Source organism: Stenella coeruleoalba, assembly GCF_951394435.1.
Source record: "Stenella coeruleoalba genome assembly, chromosome: 10".
Lineage (NCBI taxonomy): Eukaryota > Metazoa > Chordata > Mammalia > Artiodactyla > Delphinidae > Stenella > Stenella coeruleoalba.
Window position 1 is genome coordinate 21,576,483 of NC_137156.1, and position 18,086 is coordinate 21,594,568.

The 18,086-nt window shown below is 40.7% G+C and overlaps 1 long non-coding RNA gene across 2 annotated transcripts; it reads left to right on the top strand.

Annotated features, from left to right (window-relative positions):
- Positions 1-6,251: 6,251 nt before the first annotated feature.
- Positions 6,252-16,316, top strand: LOC307192137. 2 transcript variants are annotated; one of them, XR_013829985.1, is made up of 3 exons: positions 6,252-6,714; positions 8,137-8,237; positions 13,416-16,316. It is a non-coding gene; the product is annotated as an uncharacterized lncRNA (long non-coding RNA). The 2 variants fall into 2 exon arrangements; XR_013829986.1 differs by lacking the exon at positions 13,416-16,316 and adding an exon at positions 10,729-12,942.
- The last annotated feature ends 1,770 nt before the right edge of the window (positions 16,317-18,086 follow it).

Here is an 18,086-nt window from a genome sequence, read left to right on the forward strand (position 1 = left end):
TCCATACTTTTCTCTTATAATGTGAAATAAAGCATTTTCTTAAGCCATATAATGTTCAAAGAGGTTTGAATATGGGCTCCCAAGCTGCTCAATAATCAAATAAAATTAGGTATAATTTCAACAAATATTTATTGATCTCTCTCTCTCACTTTTCAGTATTATTGTCCTTCATGAAAAGATATGAAGGAAATATAGCTAATCGACAAATTAGAGTACAAAAAACTGTGTGCGCGTGAATATGATCTCTTTTAAGAAAAATACACTGCAACTAACTCTCAAATGATTCAGGGGGAAAAAAATGAGTACATATGAAGAGAGAACAAAAAACCAAACAAATGTAGAAAATGTGTTAACAATTGCTGAAAATGGATATAGAGTATACAGGAGTTCTTTGTATTATTTTTGCACTTCTTCTGTAAGTCTGACATTATATATATATATATATATATATATATATATATATATATATATATATATATATATATATAAAACCTTAAAAGTGTAAACTCAACCAGAATGTGTACACACATATATTAAAGGACATTCAACAAATGTGCTGACTAGTAATTCCCTGCAGATGGTGGAATTTATGGACCATATTTATTTTCTTCTTTTTGTTTAGCCACACCTTCTAAATTTTCTACAATGAACCTTTATAAATAATTGTATAATATAAAAAGAAAAAAAACTTCAGAGTAAAACAAAGAGGGAGAAAAAAATCAATCTCTAGGGTGTTTGCTCTCAATGTACCTCCTTTCCTTATTGGGGAACCAAGAAGAGAAAGTGAATTACTAAATAATAGAGTAAAATTCCTAGAAGGAATTACCCTGCCATAATAATGCAGTGCATATGGCTGATGCTCAGAGTTCCTTATCTGGGATAGGAGTTTTCAGGTCTATGTTACATATTCAATATTAGTGGTGAGATTAATATTAATTGAAAATTGAAGCAATTAATACCCTGGGGTATAAATCAAGATGCTATGAATTTGGATATTTGAATAGGAGCGTCCTCAGAATGTAGTAATCCAGCAACAAAATGATGAACATGATTTTAAGAAGCAGTTTAGTGACTTAGTTAAAAGGAAGTTCTCTAGAGCTAAATGATGAGAATGCTGATTCTAAATTCTGTCCTTGGTTATTTGTAAAATGAGCATGGTTATAATACCCACCTCATAAGTTAGTTGTTATGTTTAAATATGTTAATTCATTTAAAATACATAAATAGTGTATTTTATTTAGACATATGGTGCATATGTCTAAATAGTAAATGTTGAAAAACCAGAACTGCAGTATAGCATAGCAATTCTGGGATCAACCTTAAAAAGCAGGTCTATTTTATTCTCACAACACTACATTCATTCCCAAATTCAATGTATACTCTTTTCCACCTGTCCTAAGAATCAGCTGACTTTTCTCACCTCAGATCTAGTTCCTCTTTTGTTCATGCAAAGTTTTGTTCATTACTATTTCCTGGGTTCATTTTAGAGCTTTTTCACGATGAGTTTTTTTCCTAGCTCAGCCTTATTATCAAGGTCATATGCCTTTTGTTTATCACAAGCATGACATTTCCATTATTTCCTTGTGGAAGGAAGCTTTTAATTTTTGCTCAGGGATGGATGGATGGATTGCTTTAAATTAGTTGTTCTTTAAAAATACTGCTCTTATTCCTTCCAACCACACATTCTTCTCATTCCCAAAGAGTCTGCAGGTTGGAAGACTCTTTTCCCATCTCTTATCATCCTTTACTGTGGTCTCAAAGATGCAAATACATCAAAGTCCTTACAATCGAATGTTTCAATTTGCCATTTTCATTACAAGTGGTTTTTGTACTTGTTACAAAAGAATTTGCATTGGTTCCAAGAAAGGATGTCCTGAAAGACAAGGTTCATTCTTTACCAACACAGAGCTTTCTTCTTTACTTTCTCTTTTAACGAAAAGTGGGCCTGGTGGAAATACGACTGATGAAATTCCTGTTAATGGTAAAGAAATTCCACGAAGTCAACGCTGTTAAAAATATTAACGAAGAGCCTTAATGGGCACGCAGGCCTGTTAGCTCAGTCGGTTAGAGCGTGGTGCTAATAACGCCAAGGTCGTGGGTTCGATCCCCATACGGGCCATGCCTTTGATGCCCCCGCGGCAACCTCCGACAGTTTTCTTTGCTCATGATTCAAAAGGAAATCATAACTTCTTACAATCATGAAAGCTTGATTATGACCACTTAGATCCCTTCCCTACCTCTGAACTGATAATAGCCAGCAAGGGAACGCCTTTGCTCACTGGTTTAAACCTAAATTTGTAAATTAATCGCCTATAAAGGTTCAGGACATAGATATTTATCATAGACTAATCATGAATTGCCCCTGGAACTTAAAATGGGGGTAGAATCTCCTGAGTTATCCAGTTTATGTGCATGAGTAGTGCATATCTGAACAAAATCAGAATTATATTAAGAAGGAAAAAGGGTGAAATGGATACAAGGTAGCAACTGTGACCAGTAGTATAGACGGGCTTCCTCTACACCTCTGCCACCCCGTTGTAGTGTGCCTTCAATACACTGGGCCTGCAGCACTAAAAGCTACATTTCTCAGACCTCCTTGTCACTAGGATTCCCTGTGTCACGTAGCTTTGGCTGAGCAGACGTACTCGTGCGAGACTTTGGAGAAATGAATATTGTGAGATAAAACCTGGATAGCTCTTCTGGCATATGTCAGTCTAAATAAAGAGGTAAACTGAGGCAAGTTAAAAGGACAGAAATTGAGTTTATTTGGGAATAGCAGAGGAATTGCAATTCAAGAAACGCAACATGTAGCAAGCCACGGGTGGGTCTGTTGAGGGCTTGGGGTGGCTGTATTTACGGGCAAGGAGTGTAAAGGGGGGGAAGTCTAGCCAGATTAGCAGCTATCCATGGATCAGGAGATAAGTCTCTGTCTTCTGTAAATCAGGCATTTAGGGGAAATCAGTCCCTCAGTTCTTATCTTCCATTCTTCTGAGGGTGCATGTGTGAGATTCTCTATTTCATATCCTCTGGTTCAATTTTAGATTGAAATCCTTTCACACATGCGTGGTTGTTGGGATATTTTAGTTTACCTGCAGCTACTGTCTAGGATTTTGTGGAACCAGAAGTGGCAGCAGTAAGATTTCTACCGAAGCATTTTCATGGCTGGGTGCTTCTGACAGTGTAGTATCCACACTTGATTCTGGTCTCCAAGAAACTCTGTAAACTCATAAGAAATCCCTTTTAATTTTACTTAATTAGAGTGGATTCTATTTTCTGAAACTGAGAACACTGATTAGCTATCGACATTGTCTGCTGCAGTTGTGGTAAAGATAAATGGTGGGAAATAAAGGCCAAAAAAAATCCAGTTAAAAAAGCTGTGGTCCATATTTGAGGTCAAGTAAAACTTAAAGGAGTTTAGGCAATTGATGGAGTATAAGAGAAGGCCTTGACGTTGGGAACACTGTGAATGACTTCTGACTTTTTAGCTGGCTTTTGCACAGTGAGGCTTACCCATCATAGATCAGCCTACAGATCCTACTCCTTCATGGACCTTGATCGTTTTACTCATCTATCTGATTGACAGACACCAGATTTCTCTCTTTTCTTTCCTGTGCTGTCCCACAGCCATGATAATCTTTTCTCTTTACCCATTCCACTGATTACGATCCTTGTTTCTCTTTTTATATCTCTATGCTTGTCAACATTCCTTGATTTTCTTTTTGCCCCACTACTCCATCCTAGTACCATTACCCACCGTTACCACTATCTGAGATACCTTCGCATTCTTACCTCTTTCCTACTGTCCTACTCTTTCATTCACATAAACTTCATACCCAGATATCAGCTTTCCCAAGACAGCTTTCCCAGACCGGGCCTGTTGGAAGTTTGTCGCCAAACCTTTGATGATAACATAATGCTTCAGATGATCTATGTCTATGGAATTGGTAACATATGGACCTTAGATACTTTTATCTAAGAGATATCTAAGGGATATCTTTTATCTAAGAGATATCTTTTAGCTAAGAGAGTTCTCCCTCAAGCCCCTCCTTGTTACTCACCTGTGACCTCAACAGGTTTCCAATCTGTGCACAAAAATAGGCAAAGAGTTTGCCTTTATGGAGCTTTCATTCTAGTGGGAGAGACAAACAAGTAAACAAATGAAGGATCAAGATAATTCTGAGTAGTGGTAGGTGTATTATACTTATGAGAAAATAAGACAGGGTGGTATGATGGAGAAGACTGGGTGGAAAACTATCTTAGATGGGGTGGCCAGGGAAGGGCATTCTGCAGAGGTCACTTTCAAGCTGATAAGGGAATGTGGAAAAAGTCAGCCATGAATGATTTGAGGCAAAGCACTGGAAGAGAAGGCACAGCAACTCCAAAGGCCCTAAAACCAAGTGACCTTGCAATGCTGTAGGGACAGATGGCCAGTGTGGCTGAAGAAAGCTGGTAAGGGAAAGGATCTAGTACTCTGGCTTTCCCTGCTCATATAAATCTTGGAACAATCTCTAGTTTCAGGTGGTCCAGCTGCAAAGTCTGCTGTTGTGAGGTAGGTTTGCTGATCTGTGGGCTTTGCCATTAGGAAATAGACTGAAGCTGGTGAAGGGTGGAAGAGTTGGCCCCAAATATGCCATTTTGGCATAAGGATTATTTTGAGCTAAAGGCAGTTGAAAAATAGCAGCTATAAGAAGAACACTCTAATTTTCCTTCTTTTTCTTTAAAGTAGGAGATAAAATTTCCATGTGAAAGATGTCTTCCTTATACTCTGAGAAAAGTAACATTCCTATTATTAAGGATGGAAAGCTGAGGCTGAGGGAAATCTTTACAAATTAACCCTTATCTCCCTAGTCAGTTCACCCAATTAACTATCCTAGCCCAAGCCCCTTTGCCTTGTCATGGTTTCATAATGTTACTACTCTTTTTCTGATTCAGTATATATGCATCAACTCTTAACTGCTTCTTTGGGTCTTCATTTCCTTATGAGGGCTCCCATATCACAAAAACTTAAATACATTTGTATATTTTTCTCCTCTTAATCTGTCTTTTGTTACAGGGGACCTAGCTGAGAATTTCGAAGGGTAGAGGGAAAGATTATTTTCCCTCCCCTACACTGGAGTGAGTGACTTGAGTTTTCTGATGTGTGCATTCTTAAAAGTCCCTGGGAAACAAAATCTCAGGTTTCTTCTACAAACACATGAAAAGGAGAAAGAGAGAAACTATAGTTTCAAAAAACTTGAGACATATATGTCCAATGAATTGTTTGTAAAACACATAGATATGATATATATATCTTGTATATATGTATGATTTTTATAATATATATTATAGAATATATTTACAAAATATATAAAACTGGTGAAATTTGAACAATGATTTGATAATTGATCTTATTTTTGTTATTATTTTTAGATGTGATAAGGATATTGTGATGTTTTTCAAAAGCATCCTTATCTTTTAGAGATACTTTAGTTTCAGTATTGTGTCAGTCATATAGGAGCTAAGCAGAAGGAAAAATCAGTAATACTGATTTTCTATTTAACATACTGTACTCATTACGGAGTTTTTGCATTAATTTTCATTTAAAAATATTGCTTTAAAATATTATTTGTGTCTATTGCTAAGCTTTTTGGCAGCCTCTTAAATTTTGTGTCCGAGGCAAGTGTCTAACTCGTTTCATCTTAGTCTAGGCTGTGTTAAATTTACCAATGACACGTGTCTGAGATTTACTTCAAACAATGTGTCTGGAGGAATGAGGATTGGGTTATATGTTAGTAAGATTGCCGTGAGTTGATAATTGTTGACGGTGTGAGATATGAACATCGAATTCATTGTACTATTCTATCTTTGCATATATACTTTTTTTTTTGCTGTTCGCGGGCCTCTCACTGTTGTGGCCTCTCCCGTTGCGCAGCACAGGCTCCGGACGCGCAGGCTCAGCGGCCATGGTTCACGGGCCCAGCCGCTCCGCGGCATAGGGGATCTTCCCGGACCGGGGCACTAACCCGTGTCCCCTGCATCGGCAGGCGGACTCTCAACCACTGCGCCACCAGGGAAGCCCTGCATATATACTTTTGAAGTTTTTCCCAAATAATTTCTCTGTGAAACCTTCCCAGCACATTTAGAAGGCAAGGTCTAGGACCGAGTTAAAGGTACATGAAGCTTTAACAGCTAGAAATAACCACAGAGACGCAGAAACCTCCCAGGTTCCTAGAGCGGACCTGGAAATGACGTCAGTGGAGGTAAACCATCCTTTATTCAACCCCAGGGCGGAAGAGTTCGTCGTTTTGTGTTCCGGTCAGTGGGCCTCCGCGGACTCTGGAACAAACACCCTGAATCTCGTGCGCAGGCAGCACCGCCTGGTTCTTCCAGGCGGCTTGAGAAGGGCTAGGCTTCGGAGCCTCCAACCTGACAAAGGTGGGACTTGGGCAAATGTCGAGAGGCCTAAGTCTGGGACTAAAGTTGGCCCCCATGGCGCACATTCTTGGTCAGAAGCAGCAGATTTCAAAAATCAGGAGGTGTCGGGGCGGGCGGGGGATGAAGGCAAGTAAGCTCCGGCGCTTCGCCTCCGGACCCCAACACAGCCTCCGCGGATTTGGGAGCGGAACGGAGTCGACGACTCTGCAGAGACGCCTCTGGCCAGAGAGCAGATGGCACAGGCCTGCACACTCGCCATCAGTACGGTCCATCTGGAAGCGGCCTAGCGGATGGTAATAGGTAACGAGTCACTATTTATGGGTGTGGTTATGAGGGGCGGACGCATGCAGGGAGGCATTCAGGCTCTTGAGCGACAGGTGCTGGAGAGTCCGCATGCTCTGGGTAATAATACTTGGTGGAAAACTGTTACCCGCAAGGCAGAAATGTTGCGACTGTGTTGAGTGCAGTTTGATGATTCTGGGTATCAAGTAAATATGAGCTGTGTAATGGTAAAGGGGGGGGGGTGTTCGTCATCAGACAGTACGTCTCCACAGCCAGCCTGCCTTCACTTTAGAACCATCTGGAGAGCTTTTAAATTTCCTAGGTAGTGCTAGTGTGCAGCGGGTGATAATAACCACTGAGGTGCTGTCAGATTCAAGAAGTGCATCTCACTCTTTACTCTTCTGGGCAGAAACCATTCTTCTGACACTGTCTAGTCGAAGCATTGGGGCCTAACTAGCACTTAATTTGTGTGTAGAGGTTCTCCGAATGAAATTTATCAGCAGGGTCCAACACTTGGATAATACAGAGTAGAAGAAGACAGTTCTCATTTTATGCTGTCTAATCTGAGGCACTCAGCAATATTTTTCTATGTTTAAGCAGATATTTCTTCAACAAAAAGAAAGAAAAGCAAGATCATTGTTTAGTATAAGAATCCGGGATGTTTGAATATATGGTTGAGGATGTATTTGCCCTCAGGTTTCACCCTTGTGGTGGCATGTGTCAGAATTTCTTTTCTTTTTAAGACTGAATATTATTCTATTGTATGTATATACCACATTTTGTATATCCATTTGTTCACTGATGGGCACTTGGATTGCTTCCACCTTTTGGATTGTGAATAATTCTGCTATTGCACATGGGTGTACAAATATTTCTACGAGACCCTGCTTTCAATTCTTTGGGGTATGTACCCACAAGTGGAATGGCTAGATCATATAATTCTATTTTTAATTTTTTGAGAAACCTTCATACTGTTTTCCATAGCGGCTGCTCCATTTTACAATTCCACCAACAGTATGTAAGGATTCCAGTTTCTTCTCCTCCTTGCCGACACTTGTTATTTTCTGAGTTTTTTGATAGTAGCCATCCTCCTGGGTGTGAGGTGGTAGTATCATTGTGGGTTTGATTTGCATATGCCTAATGATTAGCGATGTTAAGCATCTTTTCCTGTGCTTATTGGCCATTTGTATATCTTCCTTGGTGAAATGTTCAAGTTCTTTTTCCATTTTCTAATCAAGTTGTTTATTTTGTTAAGTTGTGATTTTTTTTTTTTTTAATTGAAGAACCTCCTTCATCTGCTATTCTTTGCAGGGATGGTAGATAAAAGAGAAGATGGGCTCAGAAATAAGTCTTGAATCATGTTCAATTCTTCTGGCTTTTTTTTGTTAGTATATGTGTGTAGAGAAGGTAACACTTAAAAAATGAATTCTTGTTTTCCAGATGGGCAAGGTGAAGACAGAATTCCCAGGCAGCAGGATGGTAAACAGTGCAGATCTGAGAAACAGCCTGCTGACCTCTGGTAACATGTATAGCAACAGCAGGTAAGTCTGGAGAGAAAGAACTTTATAGATCATGTAGGAGACTTAGACATGCATCTTGTAGCCCAGTGCTGTCCAGTAGAACTTTGCATAATGGTGGAAATGTCCTACATTGGTGTTGTCCACCATGGTAGTCACTGGCTACCTGTGGCTATTGGACGCTTGAAATGTGGCTAGTACTATTGAATTTATTTTATTGAATGTTTATTAATTTTATTAGCTCCATATGGCTAGTGGCCACCATATTGGACAGTACAATTCTAGGCAGTGGTTTTAAATGAGAAGTAGCATAGCCAGATTTATATCTTAGAAAGATTACTTTATAGTCAGAATGTGGAGAATGTGTTGGACAGGCACAAGACCCCAAGCAGTAAAATCAGTTAAGAGATTCTTGAAATAATCTAGGGAAGTGTGTATGAACTTTAGCCACCTCCGCAGTTAACAGCCCTTTATTCTCTTTTTTTTCCATGTATTTGTTAGGTTGTTTATATGATTAGAACCCCAAAGAACAAGTAACAGTGGTTTAAGTAGGATAGAAAATTTATTTATCATGTGAATGTCCTGCTGAAAGGCAAGTCAGAAATTTCTGGAAGCTCTTCTCCAAAAAGTTCTCCAGTGGCCTGTGCTTTTCTTGCTGCTCTGCGATCTCCAGAGTACTATCCTTGTCCACATGGGCAAAACCAAATCACAGCCTATAGGAAAGGGAAGGAAAATATTGTGACCAAGCAACTTCCTTTTAAGCAACATGACAGAATGAAAGTTGCCCACAACACTTTTGCTCACACTCTGTGTTAAGCTAAAACTTGGGACATTCTTTCTGACATCAGAGGGGCCATATATTTAGGAAAGTGTTTGTAAGTATGAAAAGCATGGGCAAATTTTCGGCCACAGCTCAGCCTTTATATAATCGTGTCCTTGCATGGAGAAAGAAGGAAGTGGTCTTTGAATGTGAGGAATAAGAGGAAACTTTTGTACAACATCAGAGAATCCTTGCTGTACTAGTCTGCTAGGGCTGTGGTAACAAAGTACCACACCTGGATGGCTTAACCAACAGAAATATATTGTCTCACAATTCTGGAGTCTGGAAGTCCAAAATCAAAGTGTCAGCAGGGTTGATTCCCTCTGAAGGGCAGTGAGGGAAAGATCTGTTTCAGGCCTTTCTACGCTTGTAGATGGCCATCCTTTCTCTATGTCTCTTCACATTGTCTTCCCTCTGTGTCACTGTGTTCATCTTTCCTCTTTTTATAAAGACACCAGTCATATTAGATTAGGGCCCACCCTAATGACCTCACTTTAACTTTTCCTCATTTTATCTCTTTAAAAACCCTGTCTCCAAATAAGGGTCACATTCTGAGGTACTGAGGGCTAGAACCTAAATGTTTGAATTTGGGGGGAATACAACTCAACCCATAATACCTAATAAATATCCGACCAGAGTTCACATCTCCTGACACCAGGAATCCATATTCCTTAAGGAAACCATTCATAATAACATTTAACATGGTTTTATGGCAACCCCAAATAAGTTTGTCAACTGCTGCTCTGTTTTGATAGTTAAAGCAGAGGTGCCCAAAGTACAGACTTCAGTGTTTTAAACAGTTAGAAAAGAAATAAATCCAGTCCTGCCTGTCTTCTTTAAATAGTCATCCAGTTTCTTCTGTCAGGGAACCTAAATCTCCAGTTATTAATGCCAGCCTGAAACTCAGGACAGAAGAACTTAATTCTTAAGTTAATGCTCCTTGTTCCGCAACTTTATATAAATGAAACAGGAAGAAAATACACGAAGAAGCCTTTTTTAAAGAAGTATATGATCTATTTGGGAAGTCACATTAAAACACAGGCACACAGCAAGAACTACCCTGTAGGACTACTTATAAACAGGTATTTAAATAACATAAGTGGCATTTACAAGTTCAGTAGAATGTTTTAAAAAAGGAAGAGAGACAGCAATTAAGAGGCTTCCATGCTCTCAGGTTTTTTGATATCATGTGATGGCTGAGAGATGGAGCATGCAGAGTAGACATCCTTTTTGTTAAAATATTTGGATGCTTGAGTCAAGAAATGTGGGCTTGAGAGCCATATTTTTTTGATCTTTAAATATCTAATGAAAGCTGTGGACTGACTCTTCAAAAAAATACACATACATTTGATATTTTGCATGAGTTTCTGTGTGTTCATGGATACCCTTTAGGCAGATGCTGTATATTATTTATCCTAAACTCCTTTCTCCTTTGATTTCCTCCACCATGGTAGCTAGAAAGCCAAAATCCTTCCCTTTCTTCTCTCTTGTAGTTGGGGTGGGATGTGAGCTGGGTCTGACCACTGAGATTCAAGTGAAAGTCGCTCGTGGGGGACTTCTGGAAACATTTTTAAAATGCGAATGACTTCTCTAAAAAAATAAAATATAAAGGGAGGGGCTGTGACTTGGCTGGCGTGCTCCATCAACTCTTTACCCTATATCCTTTGCTCTTCTCTCCCCCTGTCTGGAATTCAGACAAGATTCCTGGAGGAACAGCAACTATTATAAGTGTGATGATAAAAGCCACGGAACAAAGACAATTGAGCAAAGAAGACAGAGGGAGCCTCAGAACTTCATGACATTCTTGAACAGTGGCACCAGCCCTGGACGATTGACCTCAGGACCTCTTGCTAAATGACATATACTAACTCTTTTCTGTTTAACCCACTGGAGTAGAAGTTTCTTTTGCAGTGAATCCAATCCTGACTGATAGGCTAATATGTATTAGCACCTGTTGTGGGCCAGTGGAGTTCTAAGAATGTTAATGTACTAACGTTTTTAATCCTCACAATGAATGACTTTATGAGATAGACCAAAGGTTCTCAAAGTGTGGTCCCTGAGCCAGCAGCATTAGCATCACCTGGAAACTTGTTAGAAATGCAGATTTGGGGGCCTGACCCCAGACCTCCTAAAGCAGAATCTCTGGGAGTGGGGCCCAGCAGTCTGTTTTAGCAAACCCTCCAGGCGATTCTGATGTATGCTGAAGTTTGACAACTTTATCTCTGTAGATAGGGTATTGTTGTTGTCCCCATTTTACAGATAAGTAGACTGAGCTGAATTTAAGTCACTTGCCCAATGTCACACAACCAGCAAGACTTGACTCCTAAGTCTGTTTGTAGCCACTGTGTTACACATGTTAAGAACTCCTGCTCTAAAGTAGTAGTCTTCAAAATTTGAAAGCATGCTCCTCTGAAAAATTATGTACCCCCCTGTACAATTTTAGATCAATATCTAAAAATTTCACATAAGTTCAGACAGTTGTAAAGAATCTGATTTCCAGTACATTGTAAATTGTGCCATTTCAAAATGTGTTCCATCACTCTTCTAAATGAATCTAAATACCATAGTGATTATTTTTTAAATGGACTATCATCTATTTAAAAAAATGTTTTCTCTAACATTTGAAATTTTACATCTTCTCTTTTTATGAACTCGTATTTTCATTCCCCTACCCCACAAAAATACATTCTATTGTAACATGGCTGTTTTTGATCTACTCTGTTGTGCTCTACCCCAGGCTAACTGGTTCATATGTCAGCTTATCTCAATTTGTTCTCAATTCTTTACTAGGAGCTTGAAATGACAAACTGAAACATTATTTAAATCTCCAACCTCCCCCTCTTTATCTTCTTATTCCCCTGCAGCTGAAAATGTCACATAGCCTAGGGGAAGAATGCTCTATGGGCAGTAAAATGTATTAAAAGAAAATCTAATCAGAAGATCCTAGCACTGTCATAAGTATATACATAGAGGGAAACAGATAAATTTAAAAATTGATACAAGGATATGTAGAAATTAGTAAATGACAAAGTTGATATTTCAATTCAGTAGGTAGGCAGAATTGATTTTAAAATAAATTGTGATGCTATAACTAACTTTGCCTATTGGAGAAAACAAAGATGGACATTTACCTCTCAGCCAGTAATAAACCAAGTTCCAGATAGATTAGTCACTTAAATACAAAATATAAAATAATAAAACATGTAGTTGCAAATAATAAAAGAACTCAGAAGAAAAATATTTACTTGGAAACTATTGCATAGGAAAAGTTTGAGCAACAAAGGCTTAATAAAAATATGCTTCGATGAAAGCCTACAAAATCATAATAAGCTATCTTAAATCAGATGTACACAAATGGGAAATTCACAGAAGAAAAAAATCCACCTGAAAATTAGAAATGAATGAGTCTGAGAATGAGATGATGGTGAGGGGGCTGCTTTGGTCCATCACTTCATTGTTTTAACCAAGGACAGTGTCTTCATGCTATCTTAATTCCTTAGTCTATGAATTGCCAAATATTTTGATGCTCTTACACACTGCTTTCCAGTGGTCTTCTAAAATGTTTCTTAATAAATTTAAATCATTCTAAAGAATGTAATTGCCAGTATATGGTAAGATTTGAACATTAAAAGAGCCCAATCCATCATTGATTTTTTTCCTTTGGAACCTAAGAGCAATTTGATATACCCTAGCATCCTTTAAAAATGTACTTGGTATACCTTTATTTAACAGTCGAAAAATGTTCATGAGTTATTTTTCTCTTTCAAAGGCATTTCTGTTCTATAGCTGTCATGGAATTTTATCCCCATATATTGCATTTTTTATGCTTAAAGGCTGTGACTGATTATTATACTACTCCGAAACAGAAAAATATATTAAAAATGAGATATGATATTTAGTTATTTCCAATGAGTGTCTTCGTATTTTAAGAATCTCCCCCCGCCCCCCCAGTTTGAGTTGTTTTCAAGTTTAATAGTAACATGTGATCAATAAAAAGTATCTCAAAGTATTTTTGAGAAGTATTTAGTATATGAAGAGTAAAATTGTATTTGAACCTAATGAAAGGGACAGGACTTTTTCCCCCAAGTTAGCTCATGTGCCTGCGGATGAAAATTTCTAGGAGCTGGAATGGGAAAGCTTCCGTAGAAATAGCAGAATTATCAGAAATTTGCAGAGAGATGGATAACCAGGTAAACCTCAGGTCCACAGCGAGATTTGAACTTGGATCGCTGGATTTAGAGTCCAGAGTGCTAACCATTACACCGTGGGGCCTATTTTCGCTTAGTGTTTGCTAAATTCTTTGATGATATAGTTCTTCCTCCCTAAGTCCCTTTATCTGGTTATCTGAAAGGTATAAGCACATTTTGCTTTTCTTCCTCTAGGATTAATTCATGGACGCTTACCTGTCACATGCCTGCATCCATCCCACAGAGTGCTCGGTTTTGTGACTGTACTATTACTTCACCCAAGGCTCGCAATCGCCCTGTGAGATGGGAGGCATTATCGCTATTTTACAGGTGAAGAAACTGAGGCAGAGACCTGGTGTCTTTCACCCTACTTTATTGGATCCTGTTGCTTTCACGAAAATTCGTCTTTTTTTAGGATGATAATCTTTTACGGACGTGTTATGGAAAGATTTACCAAAGTAGCAGAGGAGACATTGGTGTTTAAGAAAAAACTGAAATAAACATGCTTGGAAGACGCGGCTGGAGGAAGGATCCCTGCAGTCCTGGGAACACAACTCAGAGTTGGGGGGCGGTGGGGGGGGAAGCAGAAAGGAGAAGCGCTCGGGAGTTTTCCTAGGACCGAGTCCAGCCCCACGGCCCTCCTGCTCCCCTTTCACCAACGGGAAATATGAGCAGAGGAGACTCCCAAAAGGGCACAAAGAAAATTCCCGCCCCGCCAGTCACATCTATTTCCCGCACACACATAGGCGCCCACACTTTGTGAAAACCCACAAGACAAATCATTTTCTGTGATGGGTCTTGGTGAATGTTCTGAGTCGCATCCTAATCCTGTATCTTCACAAACTCCTTGCGCTGGCTTTTCGCTGGCTCAGAGCGCGACGATATCCTGCGCAAGTTTAGGAGTGAGTGCCTAGCAAATTCTTTAGTGGTATAGGGGAGTCCAGTTTTGCTCCAAATATATTTCCAGGATTTCAGATTTTAAGCGAAGATACGCTGGAGGCGGGCTTCGAGGACGGCGCGCCCTCTTGTGGACACAGACTATAAAGCGCAAGCCCTCCCTCCCCGCCCCAAACAAAACCCCACCAAATACCCTAAACAAACCAACAAAAAACTCCACAACCCTGTAAGTATCCCTGTAAACACCAGGCTTCTTGCAGGATTCCCTTGCAGAAGGATTTTTTCAGGGTGGCTTTTACTGGAAAAATCTTAAATTGGTTCTTTTCTGGAAAGCTGGGTTGGGAGTTTTCCTCAAGCTTAGAACAGATGGAGAATGGCCAAGGACGGTTCATTTTTTGCATACAGTGGGTAGGAAACCCTCAGGAGAGCGGGTAAACATCCTCCACTGGAGATTCTAAACTGTCGAAACCTGGCAGATTCAAGAAAAATGTCCTTACAAAGGAGATGCTTTTAAACCTGTGCGGGGAAAGCAGTAGATTCCTCTTCCCTCGGCATAACCGGTCAGCGACGAATACACCAGTTCAATTACATTTTCCAACGCCACAGGGAAGAATAGTCCCAATGGCCTTGACCCTGCGCGGTTCCCGATATGTTAACAAAAGTGCACCACGTGCAGGAAGGTGCCTGTGACTTGTGCAGCAGTGACTCCCCGTCTAGCAGAGAAAAGCATCTGTGCTTCTCCAGGGCCACATCCTACAGCTTTCCCAGACTCTTGCCCCCAGGCAAACTGTGATGAGAGCAGCAAGTGAAACCCTTCTGAGTAGGGGACAAACAAGTGCAGCGTTCAGAGGTTAAGGTCTGTCTCTTTCCTGCACCCTCAGAAAGGGAAAAAGAACACCTTCAGCCTAAATCCTAGCTTTCTGTGCAGCGCTCAAAAATCTTCAGCTGAAGGACAAATGTGTAATTTGTGCTTTCCAGAGGTTAAGCCCATGGCAGGCACTGGCCTCCCTACAACCAATAGGTAACCGAAACTAGGCACATACAGACTTCAGGAAGACAGGGCAAGAATGTAGTCAAAGGAGACTTTCTTTTCAAACTCTCATTCAAAAGTGCAAAATTCAGTGCTCCAATTACACATCCCCCCCACCCAACTTTAGCTACCGCTGTGGTCTCATTAAGACAGAGTCATGGTTGACATTCACCTTCAGGGAGGCTTCTGCTCCAGTCTTGGGCAAAGACTTGTTCTTAGAGTCACTGTAGACTTGGGATCATTGAAGGAAAAGAGTGAGAAGAAATCTGGGAAGAAGTGGAGCAGACAGATTTGGAACCAAGCGTGGACATGAACTGTCCTGGGTTCTGGGATGATCAAACCAGATTAGGTGAAAACTTTATGCACTTAGCAACTTGTTTTTTGTTTGTTTGTTTTGTTTTGTTGGCCATGCATCTTGTGGGATCTCAGTTCCTCAAACAGGGAAAGCCCGGAATCCTAACCACTAGGAACCAGGGAACTCCCTGCACTCAGCAAGTATTTTTGAACTCCTAACAGGAAACAGGGACTGTGGGACTGAGAACTGAAAGGTGAACAAGGCCACAGTACTGGTCTCTCCCCTAGGAGACCTTGCTGTCTAGAGCAGGAGGGAGGGCTTATCAAACAAGCAATTAAAACGTGAGGTGGTAGGAGAAGGGGACATTCCGGTGCTGAGGAAACAGATGGGGCACGAAAGCCTAGAGGAAGGGAGTCAATGAAGTCCTCAGTAAGAAGGGCTGAAAGGGCTAAGTTAATATTTGAGGAATGAGTAGAGAATCAGACCTCATAACATGAGGGGAAATGGGAGGGCAAAAAAGTTTTGCTGGTAGAAAATGTGGAGAGGAAAAAAAAAGGAAGAATAGAAATAATTTTATCGTGGCTTGTGGCTAGAAGCTAATTTGGAGGTAAGTGTGTGACAGGAACGGTGACAAATGAGGTTGGAGATGTGGGCAGGTTAGGTCAGCAATCATTAAAATGTGGAAAGCTGCCCGAGCAAAGTGAAAAGAACTTGTCCTGTCTTAGGATTCTCAAAGGTGACAACAAGGGCTGCTCATTCATGGGTTGCTACCTGCAGTTTGAAGAACTGTACCACACGGATCAACGTAATCGAAGTGCAGAAGTATTACTAAGGAAGAATCTAAGGAATTTGCAGCTAAGATGGGTCGAGGTGGCGTGAAAGTGGTTAAGGCCCGGGACTGCTAATGCATCGTGCTCTGCCTGTGTGGGCTCGGATGCCACCCTCTGAGAAAGCTCAGTGAAGAGCAAAGCCGCGAGGGAAAGCAGCTGCTAATCAGATATTTATCACGTCTCGGTTTAGACTTCCTTTTCCAGTTTTAGGGTAATGTGGCCATTCTTTTAAAAACAGAAAGTCCGTTTGCATGCGTACATAGATTCCTTTCTAGGAATAAAGCGAGGGGAGACAGTCGAGAGACAGCCCCTCCGCGCCCGGACCTGGGCACAGGTAACAGGATTGGCGGCTGCTCCCCGCGGCGCTGGTTTCTGCATACAGCTTCGCTCCAGCAGCCGGTGGGCTCCGATTTCCGAAGCTTGACCAAGATACTATTGCTCATTATAACTGACGTGTGGTGGGCTGGATTACAGGGGGAAATGCTGGTTTTAAGGGACGAGATTGCAGAAATAAAAATGAAAACGAGAACACTCAGTAAGGTCCCACCGAGATTTGAACTCGGATCGCTGGATTCAAAGTCCAGAGTGCTAACCATTACACCATGGGGCCCACAAGGAATAATTTTGGAAAGGTATCTCTTGTGACAAATATCCATCTTTTAGGCACCAGATCCCAACTAGTAAATTTTAAACAACGTGTTCCCCCCACCCCACCAACAAAACTGTACCGCCTCCTGGAGGGGCATTTTGAAAACGTGTGGGTGTTTTGGTTGTCTCAATGGCTCAGGGCACAACTGGCGTTGACAGAACAGGGCCAGAGATGCTGGAAGTCCAGCTGTGCTCAGGACAGTCCTATACCCAAGAATTATCGTTAGGACTCCTCAACTTTTGTAAAACGACATTTTCATCTGGGTTTTCAGGGACCTTTTCTAAGGGTGAAATCCCTGCTTCCAGCTTTGTACCTCCCACTTAATCATCTTATATACAACTGGCAATGCTGTGTGGGACCTGGTTAAGATTTTGACTTTTATCCTGAGATGGGAAGTCACAGCTTCTGGTTAAGTGTCCTGGGAGACTCACTTTTGGAATATATGAGAAGTCTGAACATTCTGGGCCACCACACAGTTACGAAGCCAGACCACATAAAAGTGCTCTCGCAGACAGTCCCAGCCCACAGCCAGTGTCAGTTGCCAGACATGTGGGTGAAGATGCTTCCAGACGATTCCAGCCCTCAGCGGCTGTCCCAAGAATCACAAGTCAGTGACCCTCCACCTGGGGCCCCAGACATTTTGGAGCAGACAGCCATTCCTGCTGTGCTCTGCCCTAATTCCTGATCACAGAATCCATGCACATAATAAAATGTTTTGTGCCACCGAGCTTGGGCTGCTTATTATGCAGTAACAGTAACCTGAACAACTCTAGAAACAGGAATTTTCCTGATCTCCCTTAGTTTTACTCAGTAGGAGTGTCCCCAATTTTTTGCCACTATAAGTAATGTTTTAGTGAACGTCAGTGTCTTCTTATGGGGCTATTTAAGTTTGTCATATGTTTTCAAAAATGATGATTGTTTACAAAATTGTTGGGCTTGCGTGGAGTTTTGTGAGAGTGGGATGATTAGAGATAAGAAAACTCCCCTAAAGACACCATCTAAGTGCTATGTATGGTTATTATATTAAGCTGTAAAAAAACATTTGTTGAGGTGTCATTCACTGAGTGTACATTCCAGGCTCTGCACTTGGTGCTGGGGTATGGCTGAGAACAAGACTCCTTTGTTGGAATTCACCTCTTTCGGGATGGTTTTGCAATAATACTGT